Genomic DNA, 15,732 nt, shown 5'->3' with positions numbered 1-15,732 from the left:
ACTGAATTTTTTATTCAATTAAAGTGGAGTGAAATGTATTATTTCATATCCTTAAAACTCCAGCTACACCCCTCATGGGAATTTTTCAGCAGTTTCTTCCAGCTGCTCTCTGGAGCTGACAAAAAATCTGTATGCTGAACTATTTGGAAACATTTCCTTGAAAAATCCCAACAAACATTTGAAAATCCAGCAAATTACAGTCAGCATCTTCCACGTGAAAGTCTTCATATCTGATGTGTATTTGAAAACTAATACAAGATATGGTTTCTCAGTAGTTCAGAGTGGAGTTCTATCTGGTCTGCAATCAAAAGTTGCATTGTTCAGACCAGGGTCCCTCTTAGCACATTTGGTGTTGCTATGACTAAATAAGCTGAGATTATTTATTTTGCAGGAATTTTAGAAAAAACTCAAAAATTTCCATGAAAGGACTTTTCAGTTTCTGTCCAGAGCTAGCAGTATGAGCTCTATCACCAATTTTCATAAAGCTCCTCTGCCCAGTTTTCTCCTGGCTCATTTTGAGATTTGACCTCGTCTCCATTTTTTGCAAACACATGTCTGATACCACTCTGGTCTTGTTTCTCTTTGCTTACAGCTTTATTTCAGTTATAAGGAGCGTGTGCACATCTAAAGTGTTTTGAGTTGCCAATAATCACCTTTGCATTTGTCTTCACAACCCGTGGGGATAAATACACACACACACACCTAACAGTACCTGCACCAGCCTGAGCAAATGGGACTTGTTACTATGCAAATATCTCAGCAGAGACCATAGAGGTTTGGTCACCTATTTAGCCATGAGAAGAGCCCAAGCCCCTGTTTGAGGAATGAAATCCTCACATTCAGTAAGAAGCCTTAAAATGTAATTTTTTAAACCTCAAAATTATCTTGCTCAGCTGTGTTAATTTCAGCAGTTAGGGGTTCACTGAGTTCAGAGGTAGCTATACCAAAACTCCAGAAAAAAAAAATAAAACCACTCACATGAAATTCAAGGACAACTAATGTCAGGAAATTTTACAGTAATGTTTATCCCATGAAGATATATAACAAGACTCTCCAGTCAAAGAAGACAAAATTAGTGGAATGAAAAACATGCAAGCAATACTGTATTTGTGCCCTTTGGGATCTATCACCTCTGCATCTCCTAACCTTTAAAAAAATAAAAAGGAAGTTATACATAATTTACTTTTATACTGGTTTTGTGATTCTGCTAGTAATTAACAATATCTTTCAGAGAAAATCATATTTGGGTTTTGATACATTAATTACCATGTAAACAACTTGCTAAGATTCAGTCTGATGAATCAGCACCCTGAAAAAGAGCTGTTTGGGGAGTAATGTCTACAAAAGGTATCTTTACCCTCTATTTTTCATATGCCTTCTCTGCTCTCTGGCAGACAAACAAGTTGGCCAAAACAAACCTTGTAGGCTTGTCAATGAAAGTCTCTCCAGATTCAAATGCCTCTTTTTAATAGAGCTTGTGCCAAAATTTAGTGTTCAAAAGTACAGTTTTTTTCTCCAAAAACTTTTGCTTGGTCTATTTCCAAGAGGCCTGTGGCAGGGGAACAACATTAGAACCTGAAGCTACATGTTCCCTCATGCACTGCTTATACAGACCATCAGTCCTGGCCAGAAATTAATGTCTTTAGTGTAAGAACACATTCCTTGAGTCTGTTTCTTTCCATTAATAAAACCAGAGCATCTTCACAAGTACTGTACTTTTTTAGAGAGATTCCTCTCTTCTGACTCTGGATAGTGACTGAAGATACTTGCACCTGAGAATACTGAACTGTCTTAAGCTTCATTTACAGTCAACAGATAAATCATCTAGGGTGTGATTCATCTGGCTTATTTGAGATTTCACAACATGATGAATTGCACTTAGATGAACATCCTTCTTTTTATTGACTGCAAAGTGAATGAAACTGGAATGTTTACCTGAGGTTTTATTACCCAGTGCTACTCTTGTATCATAAAAAGAGGGAAAGAGATGTCTTGTTGGAATAATGCCTTATAATATAAAGGTTGGTACTGGTACTTCAGGTCTCATAACTAATATTTCTGACTGTGATCTTTACATATTTACATATTTTACATATAATTCTGTTGAATTCTGTTGACAATAGGACTTGGTATTTCTGCTGCCTCCTTTTAATTTGTTTATTAGGTCGCTTGTAAGAGCTTATTAGCTGCAGTCCCTGTTTTTCTGACAACTGTTGGCCCAATTGTCCAAAACTGTAGGATCTGATTCATGACCTTTCTTGGCCTCTCATTAAGATTAGAGCTGGGCTCCAGTTTATCAGCAACCGCCTGAAACAATTTTAATCAGTGTTGGCCCTTCCAACCAAGCAAGCAACCCTATTAAAATTAATGAGATGGCAATTCAGTGAGAACAGGTAAGACTGACTGATGGGGAAGCTACCTGATGGCAGCAGAGTCTCTTGGCAAATCACGCACACTCAGGTGTCTTGTCAACTTTGCACTCACTTTATTTTCCCACATGAGCCACTAGAAATAGACACTTCTGCTTCATTCCACCTAGCACTCACTTCCTCAGGGTGAACAACTGCTCAGAGCAATCCAGTCCTATTACTCTCAAAGGACCATATAAGAACTATGCAGCTATGCCACAGCCATGTAATTCTGACAGTCTGAAAGAACAATTTGTAGCACAGTGAGACACAGAGAAAACACTACAATAGGAGGTGGAATTCTCTTTATTCAAAAAGAAAAAACCAAATCAATATTTTTAAGCTGTGTGTTTTTAAAAGCAGAAAGTTGATTGTTTATGTCTGTTGAAAGTTCTCATTAAAAGTGGTATATCTGGTACTGAAGAATGTTTGTAAAAATCCTGAGGTACCAATGGTGTCTCCAGAGAACTGCCTTTGAACACTTTTTGTCCTTCTATTTCTCATTTGGTCAAGGTTGTTTTTCTTCAAAGCACATAACAGCAAGGGATTTCTTTTCTCTTGAGAAGTAAGAAAATGAAAGCTCATGGGAATTAAATCTGATGAAAAAGAAAAAATAGAGTAAAAATTGTTCAGATTATCATAGAGGCTGCTCTGAAACCTCCTTTAAAAATAATTTGGAAGGATTTATTTTTGCAAGAAAAGGGAACACATAGCTGTGTTTTGCAACCATTTGGAAATGTTAGGGAATGGCCTACAGACCCCGTGCACATACAGCCCAGATTTACTTGCTCTGCCATCTATTCAGTGGCTCAGAATTCCATCTCATGGAGTATCCTACCAGACAAAAGAGGTAATTTTTAAAGCAGTATCTTAAAGATTCTAGTTCATGAACTATTGGAGTGAGGTGGGTTAACTCCACTGAAACTAGCAGAAAATGTCTCATGTGTTACTTCTGTCTAATTCTGAGCCTTTATTATCTAAAAGCCTAGTACATACTGGGTGTTGTAAGTTCATGTTTCTTGGCTGATGATAAGTGCCAGTGATTGGAGAATTCCTCTGGTTAGCATCAGGGACAAAGCTGGTGATCTCTGGTTTTCTTCAGCTCTAATCCTTTAGCTGGTCAGGAAAGCTATTTCAGAGAGCATTAGGGCAGGATACACAGAAGGGGGATAGGGGCCTCTGTGCTATGCAGCTTTTGCTTCCTGAGGGAACCATCAGCTAGGCTGCAGGGCACCTTTGGAAGGGTGACATCCACAGCATAACTTTCAGAGCTTTCATGCATGGGACTGACTCCATGTGAAACTAGTGGAGAGTTGGAGAAGTAGCTCAGAGCAAAAGCATTTTATATTTCTTATCAAACACTTCAAGGTTATCAGAAACAGTCTCACACATTTGTGCTGTGGGGCTCCATTAAGTGAGATTCCTTCTGCAACAACCCAAACTGCCTGCAAGTTTCTCTCAACAGCTTTTTGTCTGACATTCTAGGTAATTGCACATGACCTATAACTGGAGAGTGGTGTTTTTTTGTTGTTGTGGGGTTTTTTGTGGCTTTTTTTTTTAAATTTTTTTTTAATTCAGTGAACAAATGGGTTTGCCTTAAGTTTTTGAGATTTAGCATCTTACCTGCAGGGGCTGACATTAATATTTAAATACTCTATGATTTGGGTTACCTTTATATTTTGTGCACAGGCAGCCTAAACAGTGTGAGGGAAGAGGCAAAAATGCAGCTATGGATTTGTTTTCAATTTTTAAATAAGCTGGAGTGTATTTAGACAGTACTTTCTGCAACTGATTTAAAAAGAAACTTTCTTAAATATTGTAGCAGGTTTTATATTACTTCTGCAAACTAAAAAGAAAAATACCCAAGATGGTATTGATGATGGATGCTGTGACATGCACACTCCCTTACAACTGTTAGACAGCCAGTTCCACCATCAGAGAAAAAGTATTCTTCAGTATTCCAGACTGAATACTTACGAAGATTCCATAGAGTGTCACATTGAAAAATAGTGCAGCTCCATTTGTTAATGATCCATGGAGTGAGCTGGAACAACCAAACTCAATCTTGATTACAGAAAGAACAGGATGATAGAAGTCACTCTGAACATAACAGCCTGGGAAATTCCTTAGGAGCAGGCAGTAAACAATCAGAATTATGTTTCTGAAATCAGGAAAGATAACAGGACAGCTGTAGATAAACATAGAGGACCCAGGCAGTACTGCATAGCATCTAATAATAGTTTGTTTCCTGTACCTGGAGACAACAGAACTATGTTCTGGAGGGGTAAAGCATGGAAGGGATGGTAGGCAAAGGATCAATAAAGGCAGTTTGCTCTACATTTTATATAATCTCGTTCTTCCTTATTTCTTCCAAATCTGGGGCATTGAATTTGCTTCCTTCAGGCAATGTGATGCAATCTCCCTATCACCCATATGCTCTTCCTTTAAAAATTAAGAAAACTAAAATAAGGGAACTAATACCCTGATCTCTGGGGATGGGAAAGAGGAGACCTCTGCTGTATAACTGATCTTGGCTTTGTATCAGATCTTTTTCCAACCATTACAAGACTGAGCTATTGTAATGACACAGCCTAGAAGCATGAATTCTCTGCTGTTGGAGACTGAGCAAAGTTGTTTTTTGAAGGAAAGTCTGCAAACAGCACTGGTGACTGCTGTCATAAAGTTGAGCATGGATGTGGATGGAGAGATTGTTGCACTGTGAGTGGGACAAGGGACTGTGAGTGGCTGCCAAGTCACACGGCAGCAACAGATTCCTCCTGTGTCCCCTGTTTACCACTCAGTAAAGCTGAATTTTCACTCAGGTGTAAATAAGAAACACTGCTGTGGAGAGTTGGAGAGTTAAAATAGAAAGCAGAATGCTAAGAACAGAGAGCATACGAAATGTACTCATCTATTTAAAGCTAGACCTGAGCCAGGAAAGTCAGTGAGACGTCTCATGCCTAGTTATGATTCTTTAGAAAAACGCTGCAACATGTCTTCTAACCTACAGGACTCATGACATTGAGAAAAGATATGTATTTTTGACAAGGCATGCTCAAAGAGCTTGAGAGCTGTGGGGTGCTTGTGACAAGCTCCTTTCTGACAGCACCAAAAGTTTTAGCACTGCAGCTCCTAGATACTTTGACAAAGAGAGAGAAGCAGAGTCCCATGGTAACCCCATTAGTGCTTTTCAGAGCCAGGGCAGGACAGATGAGATTCTGTCAGCATCTGTTGCACTGCCACTACAGGATATTGCAGTGGTAATATGAATCAAACACCTTAGAATACAGGAAAAGAAAGCACAGAATGGTTTAAAACCTTAACATCAATTTGGCTGCTTGGTTCTGAACCAGTTTGTGAATGGATGCAGTCACAAGGGAAGGAGGGCATGCTAATCAACACTCTGCTGCTAGTAACTGGTAATAAGGGAAAAGCAGAATATTGGTGTTGATTTTTGTGATTAACTCTCATTTCTTGAAATAACCAACGTCCTGGAGGCTTAATGTTCCTGAAACCTGGGATACTTCACTCTGATCTTTTAGAATAAGATTAGGAGTGGAGAGAATGCATAAAAATATGTAATATCACATAGTCTTACATGATTTTCAGTGAATTTCAGCATCTTAGGAAAAAATCAGTGTAAAATATTAGTTTAATAATTTACTATAAGTAGATTGCTTGGCATTTTCATTTTGGTTTTGTTTATATTTTTTCTTTTTTTTCCATTTTTAAGTGCACCAAGTTAAATCATCGTGTATTGGTTTGGCATGGCCTGGTTTTTGGCAGCAGGGGGGCCACAAAGTTGGCTTCTGTGGGAAACTGCTGGAAGCTTCCACCATGTCCAGTAGAGCCAGTCCCTGATGGCTCTGAACATGAACATGCTGCTGGCCAAAACTGGGCCAATGAGAGGGGCTGAGAACGCCTCTGTGATGACATATTTAAGAAGATAATCAAAACAAAGTCAAAAGGTTTTGGCTTCTAGTCAGAGAAGAGGCTGAGGTGAGAACATGTGAGGGAAACTGGCGTGGCTGGGTGCAGTGGTCTGGTGCCTTTCCTAGGGAGGTGTCCTGAAAAGGGGATGTCCTGGAACCTCTGCAGCCGCTTCTGCGATTGCAGCGCTGAGCCCTGAGAAAGGCTTGTTGAGTGAGATGCAGCTCCTCAAGACGACAGAAGAAAGAGAAGGAGCTTTCATATTGGATCTCTCAGGAGGTTTTAATCAGCTCTTTCCTCCAAAAAATTCCAGAACAAAAAGCTGGGTATTTAGAGAAAACAGAGGTTTATATCCCTGAGGGCTGGGGGCAGGACAAAGGGGAAGAACCAGTGAGATACCTGGAATCTACATGGGCTGCAAGCACACTGGGAGGTGACTTCTCTTGCCCACCACAACTGTGAGGGCCACCAGCCAGGGTTTCTCCCCCGGGGGCAGGGTGGCAAGCTGAATCCTAAAGGCTTCCTTCCATGGGAGAGTGGCCACATCACTGGTCAGCTCACTGCCCTCCACAGGAAACTACATGGTGACACCAAGGTCAGTGGAGATGGAGAAGAAGAAGGAGAAGGAGAAGGTGCTCCAGGTACCAGAGCCGAGATTCCTCTGCAGGCTGTGGTGATACCGTGGTGAGGGAGCTGGGTCCTTGCAGCCTGTGGGGATCCATGTGGGATTCAGAGATCCACCCACAGCCCCTGGGGATCCACGGGGGAATACAGAGATCCACCCACAGCCCATGGAGGAGGTGCCCACACAGGATGTGCCCACACTGGAGCAGGTGGATGTGTGGAAGAGGCAGTGATCCAGTGGGAGATCTGGTGGAGAGAGGCCCCTGGTCCCAGGCTGGAGCAGCCTGTCCTTGGAGGATTACACCCCATGGGAAGAGAGCCATGCCACAGCAGTTTTGGGAGAACTGTGTGCCTGTGGGAGGAATTCACATTGCAGCAGGTGCAGTCTGGCTGCTGCTCGTGAGAGTGGACCCACAGTGGGGAAGTTCATGGAAAACTGTCTCCCATGGGAGGGACCCCATGGTCTCACAGGGGAAGGACTCCTCTCCTAGAGCAGCAGAGAAAAATCTCGGTGATGAGCTGACCAAAACCCCTGTGCCCTGTCTCCCTGTGTTGTTGGTGGGAAGGAGGAAAGAGCTGGGGGAAAAAGGGTGTTTTAAGGGCTCATTTTACTTCTCATTATCCTCCTCTGAGTCTGTTAATAAATTCACTTTGCAACTAAAGTTGAGCCTGCTTTGCCCTTAAAATATTTCTCCCAGTCCTTATCTCACTCACGACGCCTTTGTTGATTTTTTTTTTTTTTCTTTCCCTCTTCACTGCCCAGCTGTGGTGGTGGTGGTGGGGTTGAGAAAGCAACTCCCTTGTAGGCCACTGTCAAACACATAACATATATCTCACTGAATTTTACTTCTGTTTTATGGTGCTTACCATTTTGGTAGCAGTGCAGTTACTTGTATTGCAGTCTCAGCTTCAGACAGAATTTAAATTTTTTATCTCAAAACTCAAACAAGACATTTGACATTAGTTATCTCTACAGATATCTTCAACAGACAAGAGAAACACACTCAGCATTACCACTTCTCTGTCCTCTAAATGGTGACCTAATTGTAAAAGGATAACCAGATGCCCACTCTGAGCTGAGAACTTATGTTACCTCTTCACCTGAGAGTGGCATCTATTCCCTTGGGCCAATAACAAAAAGACACTGTTTTTTATGGAAGCCCTGATGTAAAATCAGACTCCAAAAGCTTATTTTTCATATTATTGAACCCTTCCTTTCTTTTTGTTTCTTTAGAATTTAGCTTCTTTGAGGTATTTGTTCTTTCTCTGATTTTGTCACCTACTATCATTCAGCAGGGAAAACATTTTCTCCATGAAACAGTCAAGAGAGGTATTTTGTCTTCTTCCTTTCCCAACACACCCTTAAATCTGCCATAAGTTCTGGCCTCCTGCCTCTTATACAGGACTCAAGACTGACATGTCCCACAGCTTGGTAATTTTTGGAAAGTAAAGCTGTAAAGGCTTGAGAAGTCAGTAATCCTGAGGATCACTCTTAACTGTCAGGCAGGTAATTGCATTAGAAAAGGAAAGAGTGCTTGTAAAGACTTATTATCTGGATAGAGCTTTGTGGAAGGCTTTTTTTTTTTTTTTTTTTTGTAAGCAGCACATCAAAATGTTTGATTTTATTTATTTCTTTGGCTGGAGGGAGATGTAGAGAGATTTCTTCCCAGCAGGTCCTCTGCTGTTTGGCCAATTTAATGTGACTGCTGTATGTGATCATGACAGAGACACCTTTAGCCAGCCAACATGGTGGGACAGCTTCCCAAGGAACTGTGGGAGTGCTTCATGCCTATGCTCACATTGTATTCAAAACTCTTAATCAAAGAAGTATTTATCTTGATTAAAAACAAGTGTTATGGAATCATAGGCAGTTACAAACAATTTAAACTCTTGTTTGAGGCCCAGAGCTAGAACAAAGAAAGAAAACACAGTGAAAAAAGTTTATGTAGTCTTGTATTCTTTCTTTTATTATTCAGCCTTTATATTTAAAAAAAGACATTGCTTTCTTAAAGAAAAAGTATTTTAGCACATGGTGATGGGATTTACTCTTAGTCTACAGAACCTTTTTTGAAAGCTTTAGGTGCATGTTGCTGAAGGCTGAAGAAAACATCAGGTTTAAAAGCAAGTTGAATAGGAGGAATTCATCAAAGTTTTTTGCAGTCTCCTTTAGTTTTCTATGTCAAGTCATTAGTTAAATTTACTTCTTTGCTTTTGAAACTGAAGTTCCCTATAGTTTATGACAATTTAACTTTCTTCAAGAACAATTCAGTGCCATATGCAGCAAAATTCAGAGACATAGATTTTTACTGTCAATGAACTCTCATTTTGAGAATTTTATTTTCTTTGAAACAATGGGTCTTTATTAGCAATGACTGTTGATCACACTGTATTTTATATATTTATAGAGCTGTATAGGATGTTGCATAAGTGACTATGTCTCTATGGGATTGGTAGGGAATATAGTCCCTAATTTGTTAGTGAGGAAACTAAATCCTAGAGACAGTAAGTGATTCATTCAATATGATATGCTACATAAAAATAAGGTTTGCTGGAAGATTTTATAATGCTCTAAATGTGAGACATCAGTTATGTTAAAGGTAACATTTTAGTTCTCCTAAGAAATAGTTAAGAAACTGGTCCCATTACCCATTAAAAAAATTATACAGTGTACATAAATTATTAAATTAACATGTAGATGCCTAAAAACCAATGGTGTGGACAACAGAACAGTAAGAATGGAAGAAAGAATGATTCATATGGCATAAAATAATGATGTAAAATCCCACCTACGACTTTTGTAGAAAAAAGTCATGAGATCCACCAGAAACATTCAATCCATGAAACACCTTCTGTCAAACTTGGTCTGAATATGTTTTTTGAGTGAAGTACTGCAATTTTCCTGATTCTTGTAGTCAGCCACAAAAAACTTCCTATGCCCACAATGTTTATAACTATCTATTTTGAGAATCATTTCATAGCCATAATTGAAACAGTAGGTGTAATAAATTCTAGGAAAGCATGTTCTTTGAAATAACATTGTACATATGAATATCTAAAATGATAAAATAGAAAAATTATCAACCTATCAGTTCATTCAATAATTCAATGTTAAAAGGGTAACAAAAATAGTTGACATTAAGGAATATAGGCAATGTTATAAGCAGAAGAAAAAGTACAAACTCAATGTCCCCAATGTATTAATCTTTTCCAGATGTTGACACGATGTCTTCGATGACTAGACAAATGCTAATTCCAATGCAAGTGGCCAGCCAATGAAAGAATACAGAAGCCATCCTATTAAACCCAGCCAAACCATAGATGCAGTGCTGACAAGAACATATTTGCTCAGGGAGAATAAAAAACCCTCAGAGGAAGAAGCAGGAGTTATGTGTCCCTTGTGGTAGGCACTGTATACCCCCTGTAATAAAGATTGTCTGCAACTCAGCAGTCTTATGTTTCATGCAGCTTGGCTGTACATAGTGAAAAATAGGTTACTTTAGCCTTGTGAAGTTCCAATTTTGTGCAATCATTGGGGATTTTAGAAAAAAATCACTGTCCATTTAGCTGCTCATCTTAAGAGTTCTGAAGAAGCAAAAGAAAAATTATGTAAATTAATTTTTAAATTTTGAAGACAGTTCGTATGAATACCTTCTCAAACAGAATACCTGTCTGTAAGGGTACAAAAATCACTGCAATGCAGAGTTAGTATTATGTGAGGAGGGCCTTAGTCCAGTTTTATCATATTTCCATTTTGCCAAGATCAAAAAATCTCTTAAGATTAAACCAGTTACTTACTTCACACAGTACATAATAAGAAATGTGAAACTTATTGCTCCAGGATACTGTAGAAACTGGAGTCAAATATGACCAGAAAGACACTGAATAAATCAATAAAAGAAAATATAATTTGTAGCCGTGAACCCAGAGTAGGTCAAGATGGAAAGAAGGTGTGTAATGGTTCAGGCCACTTGGGTGAAGATAGTTTTAGATGTCTACCTTATGCATGGTTCAGAGTGTGCTGAATATGCATTCCTGTTTAATCACTGGAGAGTCTTAAGCGACTTCTGAAGATTGTTCAAGTGCCTGAAGGTAAACTGTGCAAACCCGCTGGGATAGATTTCATTACCACAGAAGATCAATGTTTTTAACGTTCTATGCCCATGTGGCCAAATGGAGAAGCAACAATTGAAAGGTCTTGATAAGAAAAATCCATTAAATTCTCTGTTTCATCCTCCATGTACCTCACTCTCTAATACGAAAGAGATATGAAGGTAGCCTTGGCCCTCTACCACAAAGTGCATGTACTAGTATTTTATTATGCAGCCCATGAAAGAGCCTCCCTCCCCCTGTAACAATCAAACTCTTTAAAAATTGTGTTCATGGTATACAAACTGCATGGAGACTGACTTTTTTTGCATACAAAGACTATTTCAAATGTAGCTGCATTGCACCCCTTTGTTAAGACATGAACCTTTATATCCATTGTAGAGAAATGCATTTGTAACAATTTGATTTTTTGTAATAATTACTGATTTAGGCAAAGCCTAGTACTGCCATGTGTTGCAGTTTAAAATATTCTTACTTTCCTTTTTTGTTTTTTATAAAATATTGAATCTTTTATTCTTTCTGTGAGTGGTCAGAGCTTACAACTAATTTTGAAGAACATTCCCACTTTTTTTGAGAAACACCTGCTTTTTCATTTAAAGAGCTCAAACTGTAGTCCAAGTTAATCAGCATATAGATTTGGACATCCACATGTAGGACATGTTAAATCATTGTGGTTTTTAAGTATACAGGAAATCCTTTCGCAGATATTTAGTGCATATGGTACTTTTGAAATTCAGTTTAGTTTTCTTCCTTCTCTTTCCCTCTCCCCCAAACTTTCTCCCATACTTTTTGTTTGTATTGTTATGTGCCACCAGGATGGCAATGCCAGGGACTTCTGAAGGCCATTTTGGTGCATAAATGCACAGTTCTGCATCAGGTAACAAGTTTATCCAAGATATGTGCACAGAAGCACTAGACATGACACAGGCCAGCTTCTTTCTTCTTTTCAGCATCCTTGTAGAGTAGGAGGACCCAACAGCACCTAAAACAATTGCATGCCTACATTCAGCAGCTGAATCCTGCTGTAAGTGTTGGTAACATAGTGCAGTGTACATCTACCTCTGAGCTGAATGTCTAACTTCACTTTAGTCCATGGTCAGGACTAGGCAGGACTCTTTCAACTCTAAAGCTGGCATCTAAAATGCTGACAGTCATTGGCCACAAGATCTCTTTCTCTCCCTTGACTATGAAAGGTGCAAACTCCAAGAGCTAGGTAACATGATTTACGCCTCAATACGTCCATGTTAACTCTACATTTTGTGAAACTGCTGGCCAAGTCAAGTTTTACTTGGTGTCAGCACAGAAAAAATTGGTTCTGCATTACCTTATTTTTATTTAAAATTTTGGTAATTCAATTCTTTTACTTGCCCTTAATTATGAAAAATTAAAGGTTTTCTCCTTTTCCATTCACATTTTCATTTGGATAAATGCTTTTTTCAGGAGTGAGGGAGTAACCAATCTTAATTGTGAATTATATAAATATTCAGTTATTTAACTACTCAGATTTTCTCAATCAGTGTTAAATTAATGATAGTTTCTCACTACTAAATTTTTCTGTATATGTTTATGTGACATTATACAAATAGGATGCTACATGGTCCTTACTGTGAAGTATTTGCTGCAGTTCCCTGGGTACAAGTACTTTTACAAACACTGTAGTCTACAAATGCTTCACAGACTGAATTTTTGTTAGATCGCAGAGTAACTGATTATGGAGAAGAAGCTCTAATGTACTGCAGCCTTCAGTGCTGCTGTATGAAATATGACACACACTTCAAATTCTCTATATGAAACATATGCCTTTTCCACCCAAGAATTCAGAGCACAGTGCTAGCGTGATAAACAACTGTTGCTAGTCTATTTAAAGTATGACTATTGGTATGACAGGACCTGAATCCCTTTACCCTCAGATGACACTCTGTGACATGCTGCTATCCCCATTTTAGTGAACAGGCAGACAACACCACACAGGCTGGCAAAGTGAAATCCCAAAGCCAGAGGTGAAATTGAAGCTAATATGGGCACTGGGAAATTTATAGACTATTTAAACTTGCATCATACATAATCTAAATTTACTTAATATTTATATTCTTCTAAATCTCATTATAACATTGCATTAATCTTAATCTTTGGTACAGGTATTACATGCAAGATAAGACTTACTGCTTAAATTTAATGATCATCACTATGTGTTCATAAAGAAGAAATTTAGAACTACTCATTTTATGGGGTTAATGTAAGAGGATAAGAGGATAAGAGGATATAGAAGTCTATTAATAATGCTGTAAAAAGAATTAATTGGTTTGTATTAATATGGACAAATCTGGTCAGGAAATCAGCAATGTTGCAGTGGACTCCCTTCAGGAGTGGAAGGACAAAAAGCTCAGCTGGTTTCAGGGTGGTTGCTCAGTTTACCAGAAAAACTGGCTGAAATGACAGAGGGTCAGACTCAGTGACACAGGAAGCCTTTAGACCTGTGAGAGACTGAAATGTTAATGGTTAATGGCTCAAACAATTACCATTTGCAAAAGCAGCAGAGTGTTTTGCTGATGATGTTCAGGCAAACAGCCCAGGCAGAGGCTGTGAGCACCAGAGAAGAGAAATCAACCTTTAGCTACAAGTTGGTTTTTAAGCCAGATAAAGGAAGAAGCTGATTAGGAGCAGATCCTGTGAGGTGTGATAGAGCTTTTCATCATGCCGATGTCCCCCTGTCACAAGTGGCTCAGGTGTAAAACTGCCCCTACTCCCAGGAGAGATATTAGGACATTCACACATAGGACTGTCTTCACTTCTCATGGACATAACTTGCTCAGCTAGATTGGTGTGAAAGGCAGCTGTCATGTCTTAGAAGGTCTCATAAGCCATCAAATACTCCCAAAGCACCCTCAGACTCATTTCTGGGGCCTTCCACCTGAGGACTGAGTATGATCCACACACAGTGTTCCATCCCCAGGTGAGGTACTTGGGTGTTCCCCCATAAATCTAAGAGTGGATTAACCCACTGAACCTGGTGTTTTGTAGATGTCCCCCACTCCCAATGGATCAAGACAGCAAACAACACTTTGACCAACAGATATCTAAATTTCAACAATCAAGTCTTGTTGCTGGATCCATGGGTGGTGATGTGTTTCTACTCTTATCCTTTCTTTTCCCTTCTTTTTTCTTCTCCTATCTTCTTCTTAAAAATGTAAGGCAGACTAAAAAATTGCAGTCAATGCCTTAGTAAGTTCATTGTGTGTGGATAAGAAAGTTGGCTAAGTTTAAGTTTGCTAACTTAAATTTAGTGAAGTGCCTAACTTTGTCTAGATACTGTTTTAAAATTTGCTAAGTATCTTGTTCCACCTTAATGTTTTTAAGTTTGTAATAAATGTTTGTTATTGAACCTCATGAGAATTTTGTTTATCCCATGCATCACTCAGAGTGAATCAGCCTTCCTCTAAATCTGCAGAGCAGACTGAGGCATAACAACTCATTTGAACTTCCATATTTCCTGCCATTTCTAAGTCATTTGATGACTTTTTTAAACTCCTTAAAGGAGGCATCTTGTATTTTCCTTTCTAGCTTTTTATTTTTGTTTAAAGAGGGAAAATATTATATTTAAAGGTTGAAGGTGGGCTTCACTGGACTATCTTTTCTTGATTCCTTGCCTTACTTTCTTTGGCGTCCTTTTCTTTAAGCCTTTGTCTATTTCTCATTAACTCTCTCAGTTTCATTAAATAGCTTCTCCTTTAAATTCTCTGTATTATGCTTTCTTTCAAAGCATCATACATCTGGAGGAGATGAAATATAATGCAGCTTCAGTGAAGCACTGCAGATTTGAGAAGTTTGCCAAATTGGGAGAATCACATTCATAAAGAAAATCCAATAGAAGATAAGATATTTTTATTAAAACCAAGCCTCTGGGATTTTTATGATTATATTATATTTTTTAAACCAGGAGAGAGAAGGATTTCTGGTAAAAATCAGAACTATGGCTATTAAATTTTTGTAAGGTCAACTAAACAAAGGTCTCCCAGAGACAAACTCAAACACTGGACCTTATCCATTAGTGTAGCTTCTCAGCCTCATGTGTTACAAAGTCAAGCAGAGACCCCAGAGCAGGAGCTCCTGTGACAATCCATGAAGTCCTGTTCTTGCTGAGTGGGTAGAAATACAGGATGAAGGATCTGAACAGTTTGAATGAGTCTGTTGCAGATTCTGTTTCTCATTTGCTATTGTTTGCTATTGAAGTGGTGCAAACTGGGAGAAAGCTTCGTAATGCAGTGTGATAGACACCAGTTTGAAAGACTCTTTTTAGATCATTCTCTACAATCAAGGAACAGCAGAACCTCTTCCAGTGTAAGCTAAAGGCAAGAGGCCAACTGCAATAAAAACAGGGTCCAAGCCAGGTCTGAAAAGGATCAGCTGAACCATCGTGCACCACTCAATTCCTGGATTCTGCCCTTCTCATGCATATGAGTTGTGCTGATTCTCTGATCACAGCAGAGATCTGACCTATAATGATGCAGAATTTCCACACAAAATGTGTGATTATAAGACCTAATGGAACAAACTGCTGAACAAAATCTGTTTCTCATGACACATATTCAAGAAAAGTGAAAATAGGGCCCTTTATGTATCTGGGAGCAATTCAAAGGAAAATAATAAAAAACCAATGTGCTAG

Source organism: Pseudopodoces humilis, chromosome 2, assembly GCF_049639895.1.
Source record: "Pseudopodoces humilis isolate 2021_Gansu_Grassland_sample_001 chromosome 2, ASM4963989v1, whole genome shotgun sequence".
Taxonomy (NCBI): domain Eukaryota; kingdom Metazoa; phylum Chordata; class Aves; order Passeriformes; family Paridae; genus Pseudopodoces; species Pseudopodoces humilis.
This window is presented reverse-complemented; position numbering follows the sequence as displayed.